Below are 23433 nucleotides of genomic sequence, written 5' to 3' on the forward strand. Positions count from 1 at the left end.
GTATTTGGAACTCTAAACCAAACACGGTTTGTGCTAGCTTCTTGAAACTTGACACAATAAAGCAGTTTCAAGTTCTATCTCTATGTTCTGTTTCCTCTTGATGTAGCCCTAAGCAGTGACTGGGGAGAAACACTTTCATTGAAAGGGGTTGCCAAGCTTCCCAAAATTGCGAGTCTCCAGAAATCTCAGCAACTATTTTTTCACCCAAACTGGATGATACTTTCAGGTAATGATCAGTACATTAAGCTCACTTGGTTCCCCAAATTTCGTTCTTTTATGTTGAAGCGTTCGCTTCCAGTAACTGTTTGAATTTTGGCGTTTCACTCTGTTTTCTCCTATACTGACAGATGTATTTGGAACTCTAAATCAAACACGGTTTGTGCTAGCTTCTTGAAACTTGACACAGTAAAGCAGTTTCACGTTCTATCTCTATGTTCTGTTTCCTCTGGATGTAGCCTTAAGCAGTGACTCGGGAGAAATACTTTCATTGACAGGGGTTGCCAAGCTTCCAGAAATTACGAGTCTCCAGAAATCTCAGCAACTATGATTTCACCCAACCTGGATGATACTTTCAGGTAATGATCAGTACACTAAGCCTACTTGTTTCCCCAAATTTCGTTCTTCTATGTTGAAGCGTTCGTTTCCAGTAACAGTTTGAATTTTGGCATTTCGCTCTGTTTTCTCCTATATTGATAGATGTATTTGGAACTCTAAACCAAACACGGTTTGTGCTAGCTTCTTGAAACTTGACACAGTAAAGCAGTTTCACGTTCTATCTCTATGTTCTGTTTCCTCTTGATTTAGCACTCAGCAGTGACTGAGGAGAAACACTTTCATTGAAAGGGGTTGCCAAGCTTCCCAAAATTGCGAGTCTCCAGAAATCTCAGCAACTATTTTTTCACCCAACGTGGATGATACTTTCAGGTAATGATCAGTACACTAAGCTCACTTCGTTCCCCAAATTTCGTTCTTCTATGTTGAAGCGTTCGTTTCCAGTAACAGTTTGAATTTTGGCGTTTCACTCTGTTTTCTCCTATATTGATAGATGTATTTGGAACTCTAAACCAAACCCGGTTTGTGCTAGCTTCTTGAAAGTTGACACAGTAAAGCAGTTTCACGTTCTATCTCTATGTTCTGTTTTCTCTTGATGTAGCCCTAAGCAGTGACTGGGGAGAAACACTTTCATTGAAAGCGGTTGCCAAGCTTCCCAAAATTGCGAGTCTCCAGAAATCTCAGCAACTATTTTTTCACCCAAACTGGATGATACTTTCAGGTAATGATCAGTACACTGAGCCCACTTGGATCCCCAAATTTCGTTCTTCTATGTTGAAGCGTTCGTTTCCAGTAACAGTTTGAATTTTGGCCTTTCACTCTGTTTTCTCCTATATTGATAGATGTATTTGGAACTCTAAACCAAACCCGGTTTGTGCTAGCTTCTTGAAACTTGACACAGTAAAGCAGTTTCACGTTCTATCTCTATGTTCTGTTTCCTCTTGATGTAGCACACAGCAGTGACTGAGGAGAAACACTTTCATTGAAAGGGGTTGCCAAGCTTCCAAAAATTACGATTCCCCAGAAATCTCAGCAACTATTTTTTCACCCAAACTGGATGATACTTTCAGGTAATGATGAGTACACTAAGCCCACTGGGTTCCCCAAATTTCGTTCTTCTATGTTGAAGCGTTCGTTTCCAGTAACAGTTTGAATTTTGGTGTTTCGCTCTGTTTTCTCCTATATTGATAGATGTATTTGGAACTCTAAACCAAACACGGTTTGTGCTAGCTTCTTGAAACTTGACACAATAAAGCAGTTTCAAGTTCTATCTCTATGTTCTGTTTCCTCTTGATGTAGCCCTAAGCAGTGACTGGGGAGAAACACTTTCATTGAAAGGGGTTGCCAAGCTTCCCAAAACTGCGAGTCTCCAGAAATCTCAGCAACTATTTTTTCACCCAAACTGGATGATACGTTCAGGTAATGATCAGTACATTAAGCTCACTTGGTTCCCCAAATTTCGTTCTTTTATGTTGAAGCGTTCGCTTCCAGTAACTGTTTGAATTTTGGCGTTTCACTCTGTTTTCTCCTATACTGACAGATGTACTTGGAACTCTAAATCAAACACGGTTTGTGCTAGCTTCTTGAAACTTGACACAGTAAAGCAGTTTTACGTTCTATCTCTATGTTCTGTTTCCTCTTGATGTAGCACTCAGCAGTGACTGAGGAGAAACACTTTCATTGAAAGGGGTTGCCAAGCTTCCAGAAATTACGAGTCTCCAGAAATCTCAGCAACTATGATTTCACCCAACCTGGATGATACTTTCAGGTAATGATCAGTACACTAAGCCCACTTGGTTCCCCAAATTTCGTTCTTCTATGTTGAAGCGTTCGTTTCCAGTAACAGTTTGAATTTTGGCGTTTCACTCTGTTTTCTCCTATATTGATAGATGTATTTGGAACTCTAAATCAAACACGGTTTGTGCTACCTTCTTCAAACTTGACACAGTAAAGCAGTTTCACGTTCTTTCTCTATGTTCTGTTTCCTCTTGATGTAGCACTCAGCAGTGACTGAGGAGAAACACTTTGATTGAAAGGGGTTGCCAAGCTTCCCAAAATTGCGAGTCTCCAGAAATCTCAGCAACTATTTTTTCACCCAAACTGGATGATACTTTCAGGTAATGATCATTACACTAAGCCCACTTGGTTCCCCAAATTTCGTTCTTCTATGTTAAAGCGTTCGTTTCCAGTAAGAGTTTGAATTTTGGCGTTTCACTCTGTTTTCTCCTATATTGATAGATGTATTTGGAACTCTAAACCAAACCCGGTTTGTGCTAGCTTCTTGAAACTTGACACAGTAAAGCAGTTTCACGTTCTATCTCTATGTTCTGTTTCCTCTTGATGTAGCACACAGCAGTGACTGAGGAGAAACACTTTCATTGAAAGGGGTTGCCAAGCTTCCAAAAATTACGATTCCCCAGAAATCTCAGCAACTATTTTTTCACCCAAACTGGATGATACTTTCAGGTAATGATGAGTACACTAAGCCCACTGGGTTCCCCAAATTTCGTTCTTCTATGTTGAAGCGTTCGTTTCCAGTAACAGTTTGAATTTTGGTGTTTCGCTCTGTTTTCTCCTATATTGATAGATGTATTTGGAACTCTAAACCAAACACGGTTTGTGCTAGCTTCTTGAAACTTGACACAATAAAGCAGTTTCAAGTTCTATCTCTATGTTCTGTTTCCTCTTGATGTAGCCCTAAGCAGTGACTGGGGAGAAACACTTTCATTGAAAGGGGTTGCCAAGCTTCCCAAAATTGCGAGTCTCCAGAAATCTCAGCAACTATTTTTTCACCCAAACTGGATGATACTTTCAGGTAATGATCAGTACATTAAGCTCACTTGGTTCCCCAAATTTCGTTCTTTTATGTTGAAGCGTTCGCTTCCAGTAACTGTTTGAATTTTGGCGTTTCACTCTGTTTTCTCCTATACTGACAGATGTATTTGGAACTCTAAATCAAACACGGTTTGTGCTAGCTTCTTGAAACTTGACACAGTAAAGCAGTTTCACGTTCTATCTCTATGTTCTGTTTCCTCTGGATGTAGCCTTAAGCAGTGACTCGGGAGAAATACTTTCATTGACAGGGGTTGCCAAGCTTCCAGAAATTACGAGTCTCCAGAAATCTCAGCAACTATGATTTCACCCAACCTGGATGATACTTTCAGGTAATGATCAGTACACTAAGCCTACTTGTTTCCCCAAATTTCGTTCTTCTATGTTGAAGCGTTCGTTTCCAGTAACAGTTTGAATTTTGGCGTTTCACTCTGTTTTCTCCTATATTGATAGATGTATTTGGAACTCTAAACCAAACACGGTTTGTGCTAGCTTCCTGAAACTTGACACAGTAAAGCAGTTTTACGTTCTATCTCTATGTTCTGTTTCCTCTTGATGTAGCACTCAGCAGTGACTGAGGAGAAAAACTTTCATTGAAACGGGTTGCCAAGCTTCCCAAAATTGCGAGTCTCCAGAAATCTCAGCAACTATTTTTTCACCCAAACTGGATGATACTTTCAGGTAATGATCAGTACACTAAGCTCACTTGGTTCCCCAAATTTCGTTCTTTTATGTTGAAGCGTTCGCTTCCAGTAACTGTTTGAATTTTGGCGTTTCACTCTGTTTTCTCCTATACTGACAGATGTATTTGGAACTCTAAATCATACACGGTTTGTGCTAGCTTCTTGAAACTTGACACATTAAAGCAGTTTCACGTTCTATCTCTATGTTCTGTTTCCTCTTGATGTAGCCCTAAGCAGTGACTGGGGAGAAATACTTTCATTGAAAGGGGTTGCCAAGGTTCCAGAAATTACGAGTCTCTAGAAATCTCAGCAAACATTTTTTCACCCAACGTGGATGATACTTTCAGGTAATGATCAGTACACTAAGCTCACTTCGTTCCCCAAATTTCGTTCTTCTATGTTGAAGCGTTCGTTTCCAGTAACAGTTTGAATTTTGGCGTTTCACTCTGTTTTCTCCTATATTGATAGATGTATTTGGAACTCTAAATCAAACACGGTTTGTGCTAGCTTCTTGAAACTTGACACAGTAAAGCAGTTTCAAGTTCTATCTCTATGTTCTGTTTTCTCTTGATGTAGCCCTAAGCAGTGACTGGGGAGAAACACTTTCATTGAAAGGGGTTGCCAAGCTTCCCAAAATTGCGAGTCTCCAGAAATCTCAGCAACTATTTTTTCACCCAAACTGGATGATACTTTCAGGTAATGATCAGTACACTGAGCCCACTTGGATCCCCAAATTTCGTTCTTCTATGTTGAGGCGTTCGTTTCCAGTAACAGTTTGAATTTTGGCCTTTCACTCTATTTTCTCCTATATTGATAGATGTATTTGGAACTCTAAACCAAACACGGTTTGTGCTAGCTTCTTGAAACTTGACACAGTAAAGCAGTTTCACGTTCTATCTCTATGTTCTGTTTCCTCTTGATGTAGCACACAGCAGTGACTGAGGAGAAACACTTTCATTGAAAGGGGTTGCCAAGCTTCCCAAAATTGCGAGTCTCCAGAAATCTCAGCAACTATTTTTTCACCCAAACTGGATGATACTTTCAGGTAATGATCAGTACACTAAGCTCACTTGGTTCACCAAATTTCGTTCTTCTATGTTAAAGCGTTCGTTTCCAGTAAGAGTTTGAATTTTGGCGTTTCACTCTGTTTTCTCCTATATTGATAGATGTATTTGGAACTCTAAACCAAACACGGTTTGTGCTAGCTTCTTGAAACTTGACACAGTAAAGCAGTTTAACGTTCTATCTCTATGTTCTGTTTCCTCTTGATGTAGCTCTCAGCAGTGACTGAGGAGAAACACTTTCATTGAAAGGGGTTGTCAAGCTTCCCAAAATTGCGAGTCTCCAGAAATCTCAGCAACTATTTTTTCACCCAAACTGGATGATACTTTCAGGTAATGATCAGTACACTGAGCCCACTTGCATCCCCAAATTTCGTTCTTCTATGTTGAGGCGTTCGTTTCCAGTAACAGTTTGAATTTTGGCCTTTCACTCTATTTTCTCCTATATTGATAGATGTATTTGGAACTCTAAACCAAACCCGGTTTGTGCTAGCTTCTTGAAACTTGACACAGTAAAGCAGTTTCACGTTCTATCTCTATGTTCTGTTTCCTCTTGATGTAGCACACAGCAGTGACTGAGGAGAAACACTTTCATTGAAAGGGGTTGCCAAGCTTCCCAAAATTGCGAGTCTCCAGAAATCTCAGCAACTATTTTTTCACCCAAACTGGATGATACTTTCAGGTAATGATCAGTGCACTAAGCCCACTTGGTTCCCGAAATTTCGTTCTTCTATGTTAAAGCGTTCGTTTCCAGTAAGAGTTTGAATTTTGGCGTTTCACTCTGTTTTCTCCTATATTGATAGATGTATTTGGAACTCTAAACCAAACACGGTTTGTGCTAGCTTCTTGAAACTTGACACAGTAAAGCAGTTTAACGTTCTATCTCTATGTTCTGTTTCCTCTTGATGTAGCTCTCAGCAGTGACTGAGGAGAAACACTTTCATTGAAAGGGGTTGTCAAGCTTCCCAAAATTGCGAGTCTCCAGAAATCTCAGCAACTATTTTTTCACCCAAACTGGATGATACTTTCAGGTAATGATCAGTACACTAAGCTCACTTGGTTCCCCAAATTTCGTTCTTTTATGTTGAAGCGTTCGCTTCCAGTAACTGTTTGAATTTTGGCGTTTCACTCTGTTTTCTCCTATACTGACAGATGTATTTGGAACTCTAAATCAAACACGGTTTGTGCTAGCTTCTTGAAACTTGACACAGTAAAGCAGTTTCACGTTCTATCTCTATGTTCTGTTTCCTCTGGATGTAGCCTTAAGCAGTGACTCGGGAGAAATACTTTCATTGACAGGGGTTGCCAAGCTTCCAGAAATTACGAGTCTCCAGAAATCTCAGCAACTATGATTTCACCCAACCTGGATGATACTTTCAGGTAATGATCAGTACACTAAGCCTACTTGTTTCCCCAAATTTCGTTCTTCTATGTTGAAGCGTTCGTTTCCAGTAACAGTTTGAATTTTGGCGTTTCACTCTGTTTTCTCCTATATTGATAGATGTATTTGGAACTCTAAACCAAACACGGTTTGTGCTAGCTTCCTGAAACTTGACACAGTAAAGCAGTTTTACGTTCTATCTCTATGTTCTGTTTCCTCTTGATGTAGCACTCAGCAGTGACTGAGGAGAAAAACTTTCATTGAAACGGGTTGCCAAGCTTCCCAAAATTGCGAGTCTCCAGAAATCTCAGCAACTATTTTTTCACCCAAACTGGATGATACTTTCAGGTAATGATCAGTACACTAAGCTCACTTGGTTCCCCAAATTTCGTTCTTTTATGTTGAAGCGTTCGCTTCCAGTAACTGTTTGAATTTTGGCGTTTCACTCTGTTTTCTCCTATACTGACAGATGTATTTGGAACTCTAAATCATACACGGTTTGTGCTAGCTTCTTGAAACTTGACACATTAAAGCAGTTTCACGTTCTATCTCTATGTTCTGTTTCCTCTTGATGTAGCCCTAAGCAGTGACTGGGGAGAAATACTTTCATTGAAAGGGGTTGCCAAGGTTCCAGAAATTACGAGTCTCTAGAAATCTCAGCAAACATTTTTTCACCCAACGTGGATGATACTTTCAGGTAATGATCAGTACACTAAGCTCACTTCGTTCCCCAAATTTCGTTCTTCTATGTTGAAGCGTTCGTTTCCAGTAACAGTTTGAATTTTGGCGTTTCACTCTGTTTTCTCCTATATTGATAGATGTATTTGGAACTCTAAATCAAACACGGTTTGTGCTAGCTTCTTGAAACTTGACACAGTAAAGCAGTTTCAAGTTCTATCTCTATGTTCTGTTTTCTCTTGATGTAGCCCTAAGCAGTGACTGGGGAGAAACACTTTCATTGAAAGGGGTTGCCAAGCTTCCCAAAATTGCGAGTCTCCAGAAATCTCAGCAACTATTTTTTCACCCAAACTGGATGATACTTTCAGGTAATGATCAGTACACTGAGCCCACTTGGATCCCCAAATTTCGTTCTTCTATGTTGAGGCGTTCGTTTCCAGTAACAGTTTGAATTTTGGCCTTTCACTCTATTTTCTCCTATATTGATAGATGTATTTGGAACTCTAAACCAAACACGGTTTGTGCTAGCTTCTTGAAACTTGACACAGTAAAGCAGTTTCACGTTCTATCTCTATGTTCTGTTTCCTCTTGATGTAGCACACAGCAGTGACTGAGGAGAAACACTTTCATTGAAAGGGGTTGCCAAGCTTCCCAAAATTGCGAGTCTCCAGAAATCTCAGCAACTATTTTTTCACCCAAACTGGATGATACTTTCAGGTAATGATCAGTACACTAAGCTCACTTGGTTCACCAAATTTCGTTCTTCTATGTTAAAGCGTTCGTTTCCAGTAAGAGTTTGAATTTTGGCGTTTCACTCTGTTTTCTCCTATATTGATAGATGTATTTGGAACTCTAAACCAAACACGGTTTGTGCTAGCTTCTTGAAACTTGACACAGTAAAGCAGTTTAACGTTCTATCTCTATGTTCTGTTTCCTCTTGATGTAGCTCTCAGCAGTGACTGAGGAGAAACACTTTCATTGAAAGGGGTTGTCAAGCTTCCCAAAATTGCGAGTCTCCAGAAATCTCAGCAACTATTTTTTCACCCAAACTGGATGATACTTTCAGGTAATGATCAGTACACTGAGCCCACTTGCATCCCCAAATTTCGTTCTTCTATGTTGAGGCGTTCGTTTCCAGTAACAGTTTGAATTTTGGCCTTTCACTCTATTTTCTCCTATATTGATAGATGTATTTGGAACTCTAAACCAAACCCGGTTTGTGCTAGCTTCTTGAAACTTGACACAGTAAAGCAGTTTCACGTTCTATCTCTATGTTCTGTTTCCTCTTGATGTAGCACACAGCAGTGACTGAGGAGAAACACTTTCATTGAAAGGGGTTGCCAAGCTTCCCAAAATTGCGAGTCTCCAGAAATCTCAGCAACTATTTTTTCACCCAAACTGGATGATACTTTCAGGTAATGATCAGTGCACTAAGCCCACTTGGTTCCCGAAATTTCGTTCTTCTATGTTAAAGCGTTCGTTTCCAGTAAGAGTTTGAATTTTGGCGTTTCACTCTGTTTTCTCCTATATTGATAGATGTATTTGGAACTCTAAACCAAACACGGTTTGTGCTAGCTTCTTGAAACTTGACACAGTAAAGCAGTTTAACGTTCTATCTCTATGTTCTGTTTCCTCTTGATGTAGCTCTCAGCAGTGACTGAGGAGAAACACTTTCATTGAAAGGGGTTGTCAAGCTTCCCAAAATTGCGAGTCTCCAGAAATCTCAGCAACTATTTTTTCACCCAAACTGGATGATACTTTCAGGTAATGATCAGTACACTAAGCTCACTTGGTTCCCCAAATTTCGTTCTTTTATGTTGAAGCGTTCGCTTCCAGTAACTGTTTGAATTTTGGCGTTTCACTCTGTTTTCTCCTATACTGACAGATGTATTTGGAACTCTAAATCAAACACGGTTTGTGCTAGCTTCTTGAAACTTGACACAGTAAAGCAGTTTCACGTTCTATCTCTATGTTCTGTTTCCTCTGGATGTAGCCTTAAGCAGTGACTGGGGAGAAATACTTTCATTGACAGGGGTTGCCAAGTTTCTAGAAATTACGAGTCTCCAGAAATCTCAGCAACTATGATTTCACCCAACCTGGATGATACTTTCAGGTAATGATCAGTACACTAAGCCCACTTGTTTCCCCAAATTTCGTTCTTCTATGTTGAAGCGTTCGTTTCCAGTAACAGTTTGAATTTTGGCGTTTCGCTCTGTTTTCTCCTATATTGATAGATGTATTTGGAACTCTAAACCAAACACGGTTTGTGCTAGCTTCTTGAAACTTGACACAGTAAAGCAGTTTTACGTTCTATCTCTATGTTCTGGTTTCTCTTGATGTACCACTCAGCAGTGACTGAGGAGAAACACTTTCATTGAAAGGGGTTGCCAAGCTTCCCAAAATTGCGAGTCTCCAGAAATCTCAGCAACTATTTTTTCACCCAAACTGGATGATACTTTCAGGTAATGATCAGTACACTAAGCTCACTTGGTTCCCCAAATTTCGTTCTTTTATGTTGAAGCGTTCGCTTCCAGTAACAGTTTGAATTTTGGCGTTTCACTCTGTTTTCTCCTATATTGATAGATGTATTTGGAACTCTAAATCAAACACGGTTTGTGCTAGCTTCTTGAAACTTGACACAGTAAAGCAGTTTCAAGTTCTATCTCTATGTTCTGTTTTCTCTTGATGTAGCCCTAAGCAGTGACTGGGGAGAAACACTTTCATTGAAAGGGGTTGCCAAGCTTCCAGAAATTACGAGTCTCTAGAAATCTCAGCAAACATTTTTTCATCCAACGTGGATGATACTTTCAGGTAATGATCAGTACACTAAGCTCACTTCGTTCCCCAAATTTCGTTCTTCTATGTTGAAGCGTTCGTTTCCAGTAACAGTTTGAATTTTGGTGTTTCACTCTGTTTTCTCCTATATTGATAGATGTATTTGGAACTCTAAATCAAACACGGTTTGTGCTAGCTTCTTGAAACTTGACACAGTAAAGCAGTTTCAAGTTCTATCTCTATGTTCTGTTTTCTCTTGATGTAGCCCTAAGCAGTGACTGGGGAGAAACACTTTCATTGAAAGGGGTTGCCAAGCTTCCCAAAATTGCGAGTCTCCAGAAATCTCAGCAACTATTTTTTCACCCAAACTGGATGATACTTTCAGGAAATGATCAGTACATTAAGCTCACTTGGTTCCCCAAATTTCGTTCTTTTATGTTGAAGCGTTCGCTTCCAGTAACTGTTTGAATTTTGGCGTTTCACTCTGTTTTCTCCTATACTGACAGATGTATTTGGAACTCTAAATCAAACACGGTTTGTGCTAGCTTCTTGAAACTTGACACAGTAAAGCAGTTTCACGTTCTATCTCTATGTTCTGTTTCCTCTTGATTTAGCACTCAGCAGTGACTGAGGAGAAACACTTTCATTGAAAGGGGTTGCCAAGCTTCCCAAAATTGCGAGTCTCCAGAAATCTCAGCAACTATTTTTTCACCCAACGTGGATGATACTTTCAGGTAATGATCAGTACACTAAGCTCACTTCGTTCCCCAAATTTCGTTCTTCTATGTTGAAGCGTTCGTTTCCAGTAACAGTTTGAATTTTGGCGTTTCACTCTGTTTTCTCCTATATTGATAGATGTATTTGGAACTCTAAATCAAACACGGTTTGTGCTAGCTTCTTGAAACTTGACACAGTAAAGCAGTTTCAAGTTCTATCTCTATGTTCTGTTTTCTCTTGATGTAGCCCTAAGCAGTGACTGGGGAGAAACACTTTCATTGAAAGGGGTTGCCAAGCTTCCCAAAATTGCGAGTCTCCAGAAATCTCAGCAACTATTTTTTCACCCAAACTGGATGATACTTTCAGGAAATGATCAGTACATTAAGCTCACTTGGTTCCCCAAATTTCGTTCTTTTATGTTGAAGCGTTCGTTTCCAGTAACAGTTTGAATTTTGGCCTTTCACTCTGTTTTCTCCTATATTGATAGATGTATTTGGAACTCTAAACCAAACCCGGTTTGTGCTAGCTTCTTGAAACTTGACACAGTAAAGCAGTTTCACGTTCTATCTCTATGTTCTGTTTCCTCTTGATGTAGCACACAGCAGTGACTGAGGAGAAACACTTTCATTGAAAGGGGTTGCCAAGCTTCCAAAAATTACGATTCCCCAGAAATCTCAGCAACTATTTTTTCACCCAAACTGGATGATACTTTCAGGTAATGATGAGTACACTAAGCCCACTGGGTTCCCCAAATTTCGTTCTTCTATGTTGAAGCGTTCGTTTCCAGTAACAGTTTGAATTTTGGTGTTTCGCTCTGTTTTCTCCTATATTGATAGATGTATTTGGAACTCTAAACCAAACACGGTTTGTGCTAGCTTCTTGAAACTTGACACAATAAAGCAGTTTCAAGTTCTATCTCTATGTTCTGTTTCCTCTTGATGTAGCCCTAAGCAGTGACTGGGGAGAAACACTTTCATTGAAAGGGGTTGCCAAGCTTCCCAAAATTGCGAGTCTCCAGAAATCTCAGCAACTATTTTTTCACCCAAACTGGATGATACTTTCAGGAAATGATCAGTACATTAAGCTCACTTGGTTCCCCAAATTTCGTTCTTTTATGTTGAAGCGTTCGCTTCCAGTAACTGTTTGAATTTTGGCGTTTCACTCTGTTTTCTCCTATACTGACAGATGTATTTGGAACTCTAAATCAAACACGGTTTGTGCTAGCTTCTTGAAACTTGACACAGTAAAGCAGTTTCACGTTCTATCTCTATGTTCTGTTTCCTCTGGATGTAGCCTTAAGCAGTGACTGGGGAGAAATACTTTCATTGACAGGGGTTGCCAAGTTTCTAGAAATTACGAGTCTCCAGAAATCTCAGCAACTATGATTTCACCCAACCTGGATGATACTTTCAGGTAATGATCAGTACACTAAGCCCACTTGTTTCCCCAAATTTCGTTCTTCTATGTTGAAGCGTTCGTTTCCAGTAACAGTTTGAATTTTGGCGTTTCGCTCTGTTTTCTCCTATATTGATAGATGTATTTGGAACTCTAAACCAAACACGGTTTGTGCTAGCTTCTTGAAACTTGACACAGTAAAGCAGTTTTACGTTCTATCTCTATGTTCTGGTTTCTCTTGATGTACCACTCAGCAGTGACTGAGGAGAAACACTTTCATTGAAAGGGGTTGCCAAGCTTCCCAAAATTGCGAGTCTCCAGAAATCTCAGCAACTATTTTTTCACCCAAACTGGATGATACTTTCAGGTAATGATCAGTACACTAAGCTCACTTGGTTCCCCAAATTTCGTTCTTTTATGTTGAAGCGTTCGCTTCCAGTAACAGTTTGAATTTTGGCGTTTCACTCTGTTTTCTCCTATATTGATAGATGTATTTGGAACTCTAAATCAAACACGGTTTGTGCTAGCTTCTTGAAACTTGACACAGTAAAGCAGTTTCAAGTTCTATCTCTATGTTCTGTTTTCTCTTGATGTAGCCCTAAGCAGTGACTGGGGAGAAACACTTTCATTGAAAGGGGTTGCCAAGCTTCCAGAAATTACGAGTCTCTAGAAATCTCAGCAAACATTTTTTCATCCAACGTGGATGATACTTTCAGGTAATGATCAGTACACTAAGCTCACTTCGTTCCCCAAATTTCGTTCTTCTATGTTGAAGCGTTCGTTTCCAGTAACAGTTTGAATTTTGGTGTTTCACTCTGTTTTCTCCTATATTGATAGATGTATTTGGAACTCTAAATCAAACACGGTTTGTGCTAGCTTCTTGAAACTTGACACAGTAAAGCAGTTTCAAGTTCTATCTCTATGTTCTGTTTTCTCTTGATGTAGCCCTAAGCAGTGACTGGGGAGAAACACTTTCATTGAAAGGGGTTGCCAAGCTTCCCAAAATTGCGAGTCTCCAGAAATCTCAGCAACTATTTTTTCACCCAAACTGGATGATACTTTCAGGAAATGATCAGTACATTAAGCTCACTTGGTTCCCCAAATTTCGTTCTTTTATGTTGAAGCGTTCGCTTCCAGTAACTGTTTGAATTTTGGCGTTTCACTCTGTTTTCTCCTATACTGACAGATGTATTTGGAACTCTAAATCAAACACGGTTTGTGCTAGCTTCTTGAAACTTGACACAGTAAAGCAGTTTCACGTTCTATCTCTATGTTCTGTTTCCTCTTGATTTAGCACTCAGCAGTGACTGAGGAGAAACACTTTCATTGAAAGGGGTTGCCAAGCTTCCCAAAATTGCGAGTCTCCAGAAATCTCAGCAACTATTTTTTCACCCAACGTGGATGATACTTTCAGGTAATGATCAGTACACTAAGCTCACTTCGTTCCCCAAATTTCGTTCTTCTATGTTGAAGCGTTCGTTTCCAGTAACAGTTTGAATTTTGGCGTTTCACTCTGTTTTCTCCTATATTGATAGATGTATTTGGAACTCTAAATCAAACACGGTTTGTGCTAGCTTCTTGAAACTTGACACAGTAAAGCAGTTTCAAGTTCTATCTCTATGTTCTGTTTTCTCTTGATGTAGCCCTAAGCAGTGACTGGGGAGAAACACTTTCATTGAAAGGGGTTGCCAAGCTTCCCAAAATTGCGAGTCTCCAGAAATCTCAGCAACTATTTTTTCACCCAAACTGGATGATACTTTCAGGAAATGATCAGTACATTAAGCTCACTTGGTTCCCCAAATTTCGTTCTTTTATGTTGAAGCGTTCGTTTCCAGTAACAGTTTGAATTTTGGCCTTTCACTCTGTTTTCTCCTATATTGATAGATGTATTTGGAACTCTAAACCAAACCCGGTTTGTGCTAGCTTCTTGAAACTTGACACAGTAAAGCAGTTTCACGTTCTATCTCTATGTTCTGTTTCCTCTTGATGTAGCACACAGCAGTGACTGAGGAGAAACACTTTCATTGAAAGGGGTTGCCAAGCTTCCAAAAATTACGATTCCCCAGAAATCTCAGCAACTATTTTTTCACCCAAACTGGATGATACTTTCAGGTAATGATGAGTACACTAAGCCCACTGGGTTCCCCAAATTTCGTTCTTCTATGTTGAAGCGTTCGTTTCCAGTAACAGTTTGAATTTTGGTGTTTCGCTCTGTTTTCTCCTATATTGATAGATGTATTTGGAACTCTAAACCAAACACGGTTTGTGCTAGCTTCTTGAAACTTGACACAATAAAGCAGTTTCAAGTTCTATCTCTATGTTCTGTTTCCTCTTGATGTAGCCCTAAGCAGTGACTGGGGAGAAACACTTTCATTGAAAGGGGTTGCCAAGCTTCCCAAAACTGCGAGTCTCCAGAAATCTCAGCAACTATTTTTTCACCCAAACGGGATGATACGTTCAGGTAATGATCAGTACATTAAGCTCACTTGGTTCCCCAAATTTCGTTCTTTTATGTTGAAGCGTTCGCTTCCAGTAACTGTTTGAATTTTGGCGTTTCACTCTGTTTTCTCCTATACTGACAGATGTATTTGGAACTCTAAATCAAACACGGTTTGTGCTAGCTTCTTGAAACTTGACACAGTAAAGCAGTTTCACGTTCTATCTCTATGTTCTGTTTCCTCTGGATGTAGCCTTAAGCAGTGACTCGGGAGAAATACTTTCATTGACAGGGGTTGCCAAGCTTCCAGAAATTACGAGTCTCCAGAAATCTCAGCAACTATGATTTCACCCAACCTGGATGATACTTTCAGGTAATGATCAGTACACTAAGCCTACTTGTTTCCCCAAATTTCGTTCTTCTATGTTGAAGCGTTCGTTTCCAGTAACAGTTTGAATTTTGGCGTTTCACTCTGTTTTCTCCTATATTGATAGATGTATTTGGAACTCTAAACCAAACACGGTTTGTGCTAGCTTCCTGAAACTTGACACAGTAAAGCAGTTTTACGTTCTATCTCTATGTTCTGTTTCCTCTTGATGTAGCACTCAGCAGTGACTGAGGAGAAACACTTTCATTGAAACGGGTTGCCAAGCTTCCCAAAATTGCGAGTCTCCAGAAATCTCAGCAACTATTTTTTCACCCAAACTGGATGATACTTTCAGGTAATGATCAGTACACTAAGCTCACTTGGTTCCCCAAATTTCGTTCTTTTATGTTGAAGCGTTCGCTTCCAGTAACTGTTTGAATTTTGGCGTTTCACTCTGTTTTCTCCTATACTGACAGATGTATTTGGAACTCTAAATCATACACGGTTTGTGCTAGCTTCTTGAAACTTGACACAGTAAAGCAGTTTCACGTTCTATCTCTATGTTCTGTTTCCTCTTGATGTAGCCCTAAGCAGTGACTGGGGAGAAATACTTTCATTGAAAGGGGTTGCCAAGCTTCCAGAAATTACGAGTCTCTAGAAATCTCAGCAAACATTTTTTCACCCAACGTGGATGATACTTTCAGGTAATGATCAGTACACTAAGCTCACTTCGTTCCCCAAATTTCGTTCTTCTATGTTGAAGCGTTCGTTTCCAGTAACAGTTTGAATTTTGGCGTTTCACTCTGTTTTCTCCTATATTGATAGATGTATTTGGAACTCTAAATCAAACACGGTTTGTGCTAGCTTCTTGAAACTTGACACAGTAAAGCAGTTTCAAGTTCTATCTCTATGTTCTGTTTTCTCTTGATGTAGCCCTAAGCAGTGACTGGGGAGAAACACTTTCATTGAAAGGGGTTGCCAAGCTTCCCAAAATTGCGAGTCTCCAGAAATCTCAGCAACTATTTTTTCACCCAAACTGGATGATACTTTCAGGTAATGATCAGTACACTGAGCCCACTTGGATCCCCAAATTTCGTTCTTCTATGTTGAGGCGTTCGTTTCCAGTAACAGTTTGAATTTTGGCCTTTCACTCTATTTTCTCCTATATTGATAGATGTATTTGGAACTCTAAACCAAACACGGTTTGTGCTAGCTTCTTGAAACTTGACACAGTAAAGCAGTTTCACGTTCTATCTCTATGTTCTGTTTCCTCTTGATGTAGCACACAGCAGTGACTGAGGAGAAACACTTTCATTGAAAGGGGTTGCCAAGCTTCCCAAAATTGCGAGTCTCCAGAAATCTCAGCAACTATTTTTTCACCCAAACTGGATGATACTTTCAGGTAATGATCAGTGCACTAAGCCCACTTGGTTCCCGAAATTTCGTTCTTCTATGTTAAAGCGTTCGTTTCCAGTAAGAGTTTGAATTTTGGCGTTTCACTCTGTTTTCTCCTATATTGATAGATGTATTTGGAACTCTAAACCAAACACGGTTTGTGCTAGCTTCTTGAAACTTGACACAGTAAAGCAGTTTAACGTTCTATCTCTATGTTCTGTTTCCTCTTGATGTAGCTCTCAGCAGTGACTGAGGAGAAACACTTTCATTGAAAGGGGTTGTCAAGCTTCCCAAAATTGCGAGTCTCCAGAAATCTCAGCAACTATTTTTTCACCCAAACTGGATGATACTTTCAGGTAATGATCAGTACACTAAGCTCACTTGGTTCCCCAAATTTCGTTCTTTTATGTTGAAGCGTTCGCTTCCAGTAACTGTTTGAATTTTGGCGTTTCACTCTGTTTTCTCCTATACTGACAGATGTATTTGGAACTCTAAATCAAACACGGTTTGTGCTAGCTTCTTGAAACTTGACACAGTAAAGCAGTTTCACGTTCTATCTCTATGTTCTATTTCCTCTGGATGTACCCCTAAGCAGTGACTGGGGAGAAATACTTTCATTGACAGGGGTTGCCAAGCTTCCCAAAATTGCGAGTCTCCAGAAATCTCAGCAACTATTTTTTCACCCAAACTGGATGATACGTTCAGGTAATGATCAGTACACTGAGCCCACTTGGATCCCCAAATTTCGTTCTTCTATGTTGAAGCGTTCGTTTCCAGTAACAGTTTGAATTTTGGCCTTTCACTCTGTTTTCTCCTATATTGATAGATGTATTTGGAACTCTAAACCAAACCCGGTTTGTGCTAGCTTTTTGAAACTTGACACAGTAAAGCAGTTTCACGTTCTATCTCTATGTTCTGTTTCCTCTTGATGTAGCACTCAGCAGTGACTGAGGAGAAACACTTTCATTGAAAGGGGTTGCCAAGCTTCCAAAAATTACGATTCCCCAGAAATCTCAGCAACTATTTTTTCACCCAAACTGGATGATACTTTCAGGTAATGATGAGTACACTAAGCCCACTGGGTTCCCCAAATTTCGTTCTTCTATGTTGAAGCGTTCGTTTCCAGTAACAGTTTGAATTTTGGCGTTTCGCTCTGTTTTCTCCTATATTGATAGATGTATTTGGAACTCTAAACCAAACCCGGTTTGTGCTAGCTTCTTGAAACTTGACACAATAAAGCAGTTTCAAGTTCTATCTCTATGTTCTGTTTCCTCTTGATGTAGCCCTAAGCAGTGACTGGGGAGAAACACTTACATTGAAAGGGGTTGCCAAGCTTCCAGAAATTACGAGTCTCCAGAAATCTCAGCAACTATGATTTCACCCAAACTGGATGATACTTTCAGGTAATGATCAGTACACTAAGCCCACTTGGTTCCCCAAATTTCGTTCTTCTATGTTGAAGCGTTCGTTTCCAGTAACAGTTTGAATTTTGGCGTTTCACTCTGTTTTCTCCTATATTGATAGATGTATTTGGAACTCTAAACCAAACACGGTTTGTGCTAGCTTCTTGAAACTTGACACAGTAAAGCAGTTTTACGTTCTATCTCTATGTTCTGTTTCCTCTTGATGTAGCACTCAGAAGTGTCTGTGGTGAAACACTTTCATTGAAAGGGGTTGCCAAGCTTCCCAAAATTGCGAGTCTCCAGAAATCTCAGCAACTATTGTTTCACCCAAACTGGATGATACTTTCAGGTAATGATCAGTACACTAAGCCCACTTAGTTCCCCAAATTTTGTTCTTCTATGTTGAAGCGTTCGTTTCCAGTAACAGTTTGAATTTTGGCGTTTCACTCTGTTTTCTCCTATATTGATAGATGTATTTGGAACTCTAAATCAAACACGGTTGGTGCTAGCTTCTTGAAACTGGACACAGTAAAGTAGTTTCAAGTTCTATCTCTATGTTCTGTCTCCTCATGATGTAGCCCTAAGCAGTGACTGGGGAGAAACACTTTCATTGAAAGGGGTTGCCAAGCTTCCAGAAATTACGAGTCTCCAGAAATCTCGGCATCTATTTTTTCACCCAAACTGGATGATACTTTCAGGTAATGATGAGTACGCTAAGCCCACTGGGTTCCCCAAATTTCGTTCTTCTATGTTGAAGCGTTCGTTTCCAGTAACAGTGTGAATTTTGGCGTTTCACTCTGTTTTCTCCTATATTGATAGATGTATTTGGAACTCTAAACCAAACACGATTTGTGCTAGCTTCTTGAAACTTGACACAGTAAAGCAGTTTCACATTCTATCTCTATGTTCTGTTTCCTCTTGATGTAGCACTCAGCAGTGACTGAGGAGAAACACTTTCATTGAAAGGGGTTGCCAAGCTTCCCAAAATTGCGAGTCTCCAGAAATCTCAGCAACTATTTTTTCACCCAAACTGGATGATACTTTCAGGTAATGATCAGTACACTAAGCTCACTTGGTTCCCCAAATTTCGTTCTTTTATGTTGAAGCGTTCGCTTCCAGTAAGAGTTTGAATTTTGGCGTTTCACTCTATTTTCTCCTATATTGATAGATGTATTTGGAACTCTAAATCAAACACGGTTTGTGCTACCTTCTTCAAACTTGACACAGTAAAGCAGTTTCAAGTTCTAGCTCTATGTTCTGTTTCCTCTTGATGTAGCACTCAGCAGTGACTGAGGAGAAACACTTTCATTGAAAGGGGTTGCCAAGCTTCCCAAAATTGCGAGTCTCCAGAAATCTCAGCAACTATTTTTTCACCCAAACTGGATGATACTTTCAGGTAATGATCAGTACACTAAGCTCACTTGGTTCCCCAAATTTCGTTCTTTTATGTTGAAGCGTTCGCTTCCAGTAACTGTTTGAATTTTGGCGTTTCACTCTGTTTTCTCCTATATTGATAGATGTATTTGGAACTCTAAACCAAACCCGGTTTGTGCTAGCTTCTTGAAAGTTGACACAGTAAAGCAGTTTCACGTTCTATCTCTATGTTCTGTTTTCTCTTGATGTAGCCCTAAGCAGTGACTGGGGAGAAACACTTTCATTGAAAGCGGTTGCCAAGCTTCCCAAAATTGCGAGTCTCCAGAAATCTCAGCAACTATTTTTTCACCCAAACTGGATGATACTTTCAGGTAATGATCAGTACACTGAGCCCACTTGGATCCCCAAATTTCGTTCTTCTATGTTGAAGCGTTCGTTTCCAGTAACAGTTTGAATTTTGGCCTTTCACTCTGTTTTCTCCTATATTGATAGATGTATTTGGAACTCTAAACCAAACCCGGTTTGTGCTAGCTTCTTGAAACTTGACACAGTAAAGCAGTTTCACGTTCTATCTCTATGTTCTGTTTCCTCTTGATGTAGCACACAGCAGTGACTGAGGAGAAACACTTTCATTGAAAGGGGTTGCCAAGCTTCCAAAAATTACGATTCCCCAGAAATCTCAGCAACTATTTTTTCACCCAAACTGGATGATACTTTCAGGTAATGATGAGTACACTAAGCCCACTGGGTTCCCCAAATTTCGTTCTTCTATGTTGAAGCGTTCGTTTCCAGTAACAGTTTGAATTTTGGTGTTTCGCTCTGTTTTCTCCTATATTGATAGATGTATTTGGAACTCTAAACCAAACACGGTTTGTGCTAGCTTCTTGAAACTTGACACAATAAAGCAGTTTCAAGTTCTATCTCTATGTTCTGTTTCCTCTTGATGTAGCCCTAAGCAGTGACTGGGGAGAAACACTTTCATTGAAAGGGGTTGCCAAGCTTCCCAAAACTGCGAGTCTCCAGAAATCTCAGCAACTATTTTTTCACCCAAACTGGATGATACGTTCAGGTAATGATCAGTACATTAAGCTCACTTGGTTCCCCAAATTTCGTTCTTTTATGTTGAAGCGTTCGCTTCCAGTAACTGTTTGAATTTTGGCGTTTCACTCTGTTTTCTCCTATACTGACAGATGTATTTGGAACTCTAAATCAAACACGGTTTGTGCTAGCTTCTTGAAACTTGACACAGTAAAGCAGTTTTACGTTCTATCTCTATGTTCTGTTTCCTCTTGATGTAGCACTCAGCAGTGACTGAGGAGAAACACTTTCATTGAAAGGGGTTGCCAAGCTTCCAGAAATTACGAGTCTCCAGAAATCTCAGCAACTATGATTTCACCCAACCTGGATGATACTTTCAGGTAATGATCAGTACACTAAGCCCACTTGGTTCCCCAAATTTCGTTCTTCTATGTTGAAGCGTTCGTTTCCAGTAACAGTTTGAATTTTGGCGTTTCACTCTGTTTTCTCCTATATTGATAGATGTATTTGGAACTCTAAATCAAACACGGTTTGTGCTACCTTCTTCAAACTTGACACAGTAAAGCAGTTTCACGTTCTTTCTCTATGTTCTGTTTCCTCTTGATGTAGCACTCAGCAGTGACTGAGGAGAAACACTTTGATTGAAAGGGGTTGCCAAGCTTCCCAAAATTGCGAGTCTCCAGAAATCTCAGCAACTATTTTTTCACCCAAACTGGATGATACTTTCAGGTAATGATCATTACACTAAGCCCACTTGGTTCCCCAAATTTCGTTCTTCTATGTTAAAGCGTTCGTTTCCAGTAAGAGTTTGAATTTTGGCGTTTCACTCTGTTTTCTCCTATATTGATAGATGTATTTGGAACTCTAAACCAAACCCGGTTTGTGCTAGCTTCTTGAAACTTGACACAGTAAAGCAGTTTCACGTTCTATCTCTATGTTCTGTTTCCTCTTGATGTAGCACACAGCAGTGACTGAGGAGAAACACTTTCATTGAAAGGGGTTGCCAAGCTTCCAAAAATTACGATTCCCCAGAAATCTCAGCAACTATTTTTTCACCCAAACTGGATGATACTTTCAGGTAATGATGAGTACACTAAGCCCACTGGGTTCCCCAAATTTCGTTCTTCTATGTTGAAGCGTTCGTTTCCAGTAACAGTTTGAATTTTGGTGTTTCGCTCTGTTTTCTCCTATATTGATAGATGTATTTGGAACTCTAAACCAAACACGGTTTGTGCTAGCTTCTTGAAACTTGACACAATAAAGCAGTTTCAAGTTCTATCTCTATGTTCTGTTTCCTCTTGATGTAGCCCTAAGCAGTGACTGGGGAGAAACACTTTCATTGAAAGGGGTTGCCAAGCTTCCCAAAATTGCGAGTCTCCAGAAATCTCAGCAACTATTTTTTCACCCAAACTGGATGATACTTTCAGGTAATGATCAGTACATTAAGCTCACTTGGTTCCCCAAATTTCGTTCTTTTATGTTGAAGCGTTCGCTTCCAGTAACTGTTTGAATTTTGGCGTTTCACTCTGTTTTCTCCTATACTGACAGATGTATTTGGAACTCTAAATCAAACACGGTTTGTGCTAGCTTCTTGAAACTTGACACAGTAAAGCAGTTTCACGTTCTATCTCTATGTTCTGTTTCCTCTGGATGTAGCCTTAAGCAGTGACTCGGGAGAAATACTTTCATTGACAGGGGTTGCCAAGCTTCCAGAAATTACGAGTCTCCAGAAATCTCAGCAACTATGATTTCACCCAACCTGGATGATACTTTCAGGTAATGATCAGTACACTAAGCCTACTTGTTTCCCCAAATTTCGTTCTTCTATGTTGAAGCGTTCGTTTCCAGTAACAGTTTGAATTTTGGCGTTTCACTCTGTTTTCTCCTATATTGATAGATGTATTTGGAACTCTAAACCAAACACGGTTTGTGCTAGCTTCCTGAAACTTGACACAGTAAAGCAGTTTTACGTTCTATCTCTATGTTCTGTTTCCTCTTGATGTAGCACTCAGCAGTGACTGAGGAGAAAAACTTTCATTGAAAGGGGTTGCCAAGCTTCCCAAAATTGCGAGTCTCCAGAAATCTCAGCAACTATTTTTTCACCCAAACTGGATGATACTTTCAGGTAATGATCAGTACACTAAGCTCACTTGGTTCCCCAAATTTCGTTCTTTTATGTTGAAGCGTTCGCTTCCAGTAACTGTTTGAATTTTGGCGTTTCACTCTGTTTTCTCCTATACTGACAGATGTATTTGGAACTCTAAATCATACACGGTTTGTGCTAGCTTCTTGAAACTTGACACATTAAAGCAGTTTCACGTTCTATCTCTATGTTCTGTTTCCTCTTGATGTAGCCCTAAGCAGTGACTGGGGAGAAATACTTTCATTGAAATGGGTTGCCAAGGTTCCAGAAATTACGAGTCTCTAGAAATCTCAGCAAACATTTTTTCACCCAACGTGGATGATACTTTCAGGTAATGATCAGTACACTAAGCTCACTTCGTTCCCCAAATTTCGTTCTTCTATGTTGAAGCGTTCGTTTCCAGTAACAGTTTGAATTTTGGCGTTTCACTCTGTTTTCTCCTATATTGATAGATGTATTTGGAACTCTAAATCAAACACGGTTTGTGCTAGCTTCTTGAAACTTGACACAGTAAAGCAGTTTCAAGTTCTATCTCTATGTTCTGTTTTCTCTTGATGTAGCCCTAAGCAGTGACTGGGGAGAAACACTTTCATTGAAAGGGGTTGCCAAGCTTCCCAAAATTGCGAGTCTCCAGAAATCTCAGCAACTATTTTTTCACCCAAACTGGATGATACTTTCAGGTAATGATCAGTACACTGAGCCCACTTGGATCCCCAAATTTCGTTCTTCTATGTTGAGGCGTTCGTTTCCAGTAACAGTTTGAATTTTGGCCTTTCACTCTATTTTCTCCTATATTGATAGATGTATTTGGAACTCTAAACCAAACACGGTTTGTGCTAGCTTCTTGAAACTTGACACAGTAAAGCAGTTTCACGTTCTATCTCTATGTTCTGTTTCCTCTTGATGTAGCACACAGCAGTGACTGAGGAGAAACACTTTCATTGAAAGGGGTTGCCAAGCTTCCCAAAATTGCGAGTCTCCAGAAATCTCAGCAACTATTTTTTCACCCAAACTGGATGATACTTTCAGGTAATGATCAGTACACTAAGCTCACTTGGTTCACCAAATTTCGTTCTTCTATGTTAAAGCGTTCGTTTCCAGTAAGAGTTTGAATTTTGGCGTTTCACTCTGTTTTCTCCTATATTGATAGATGTATTTGGAACTCTAAACCAAACACGGTTTGTGCTAGCTTCTTGAAACTT

This window comes from Spermophilus citellus, assembly GCF_964194105.1.
Source record: "Spermophilus citellus genome assembly, chromosome: 1".
In the NCBI taxonomy this organism is placed as follows: domain Eukaryota; kingdom Metazoa; phylum Chordata; class Mammalia; order Rodentia; family Sciuridae; genus Spermophilus; species Spermophilus citellus.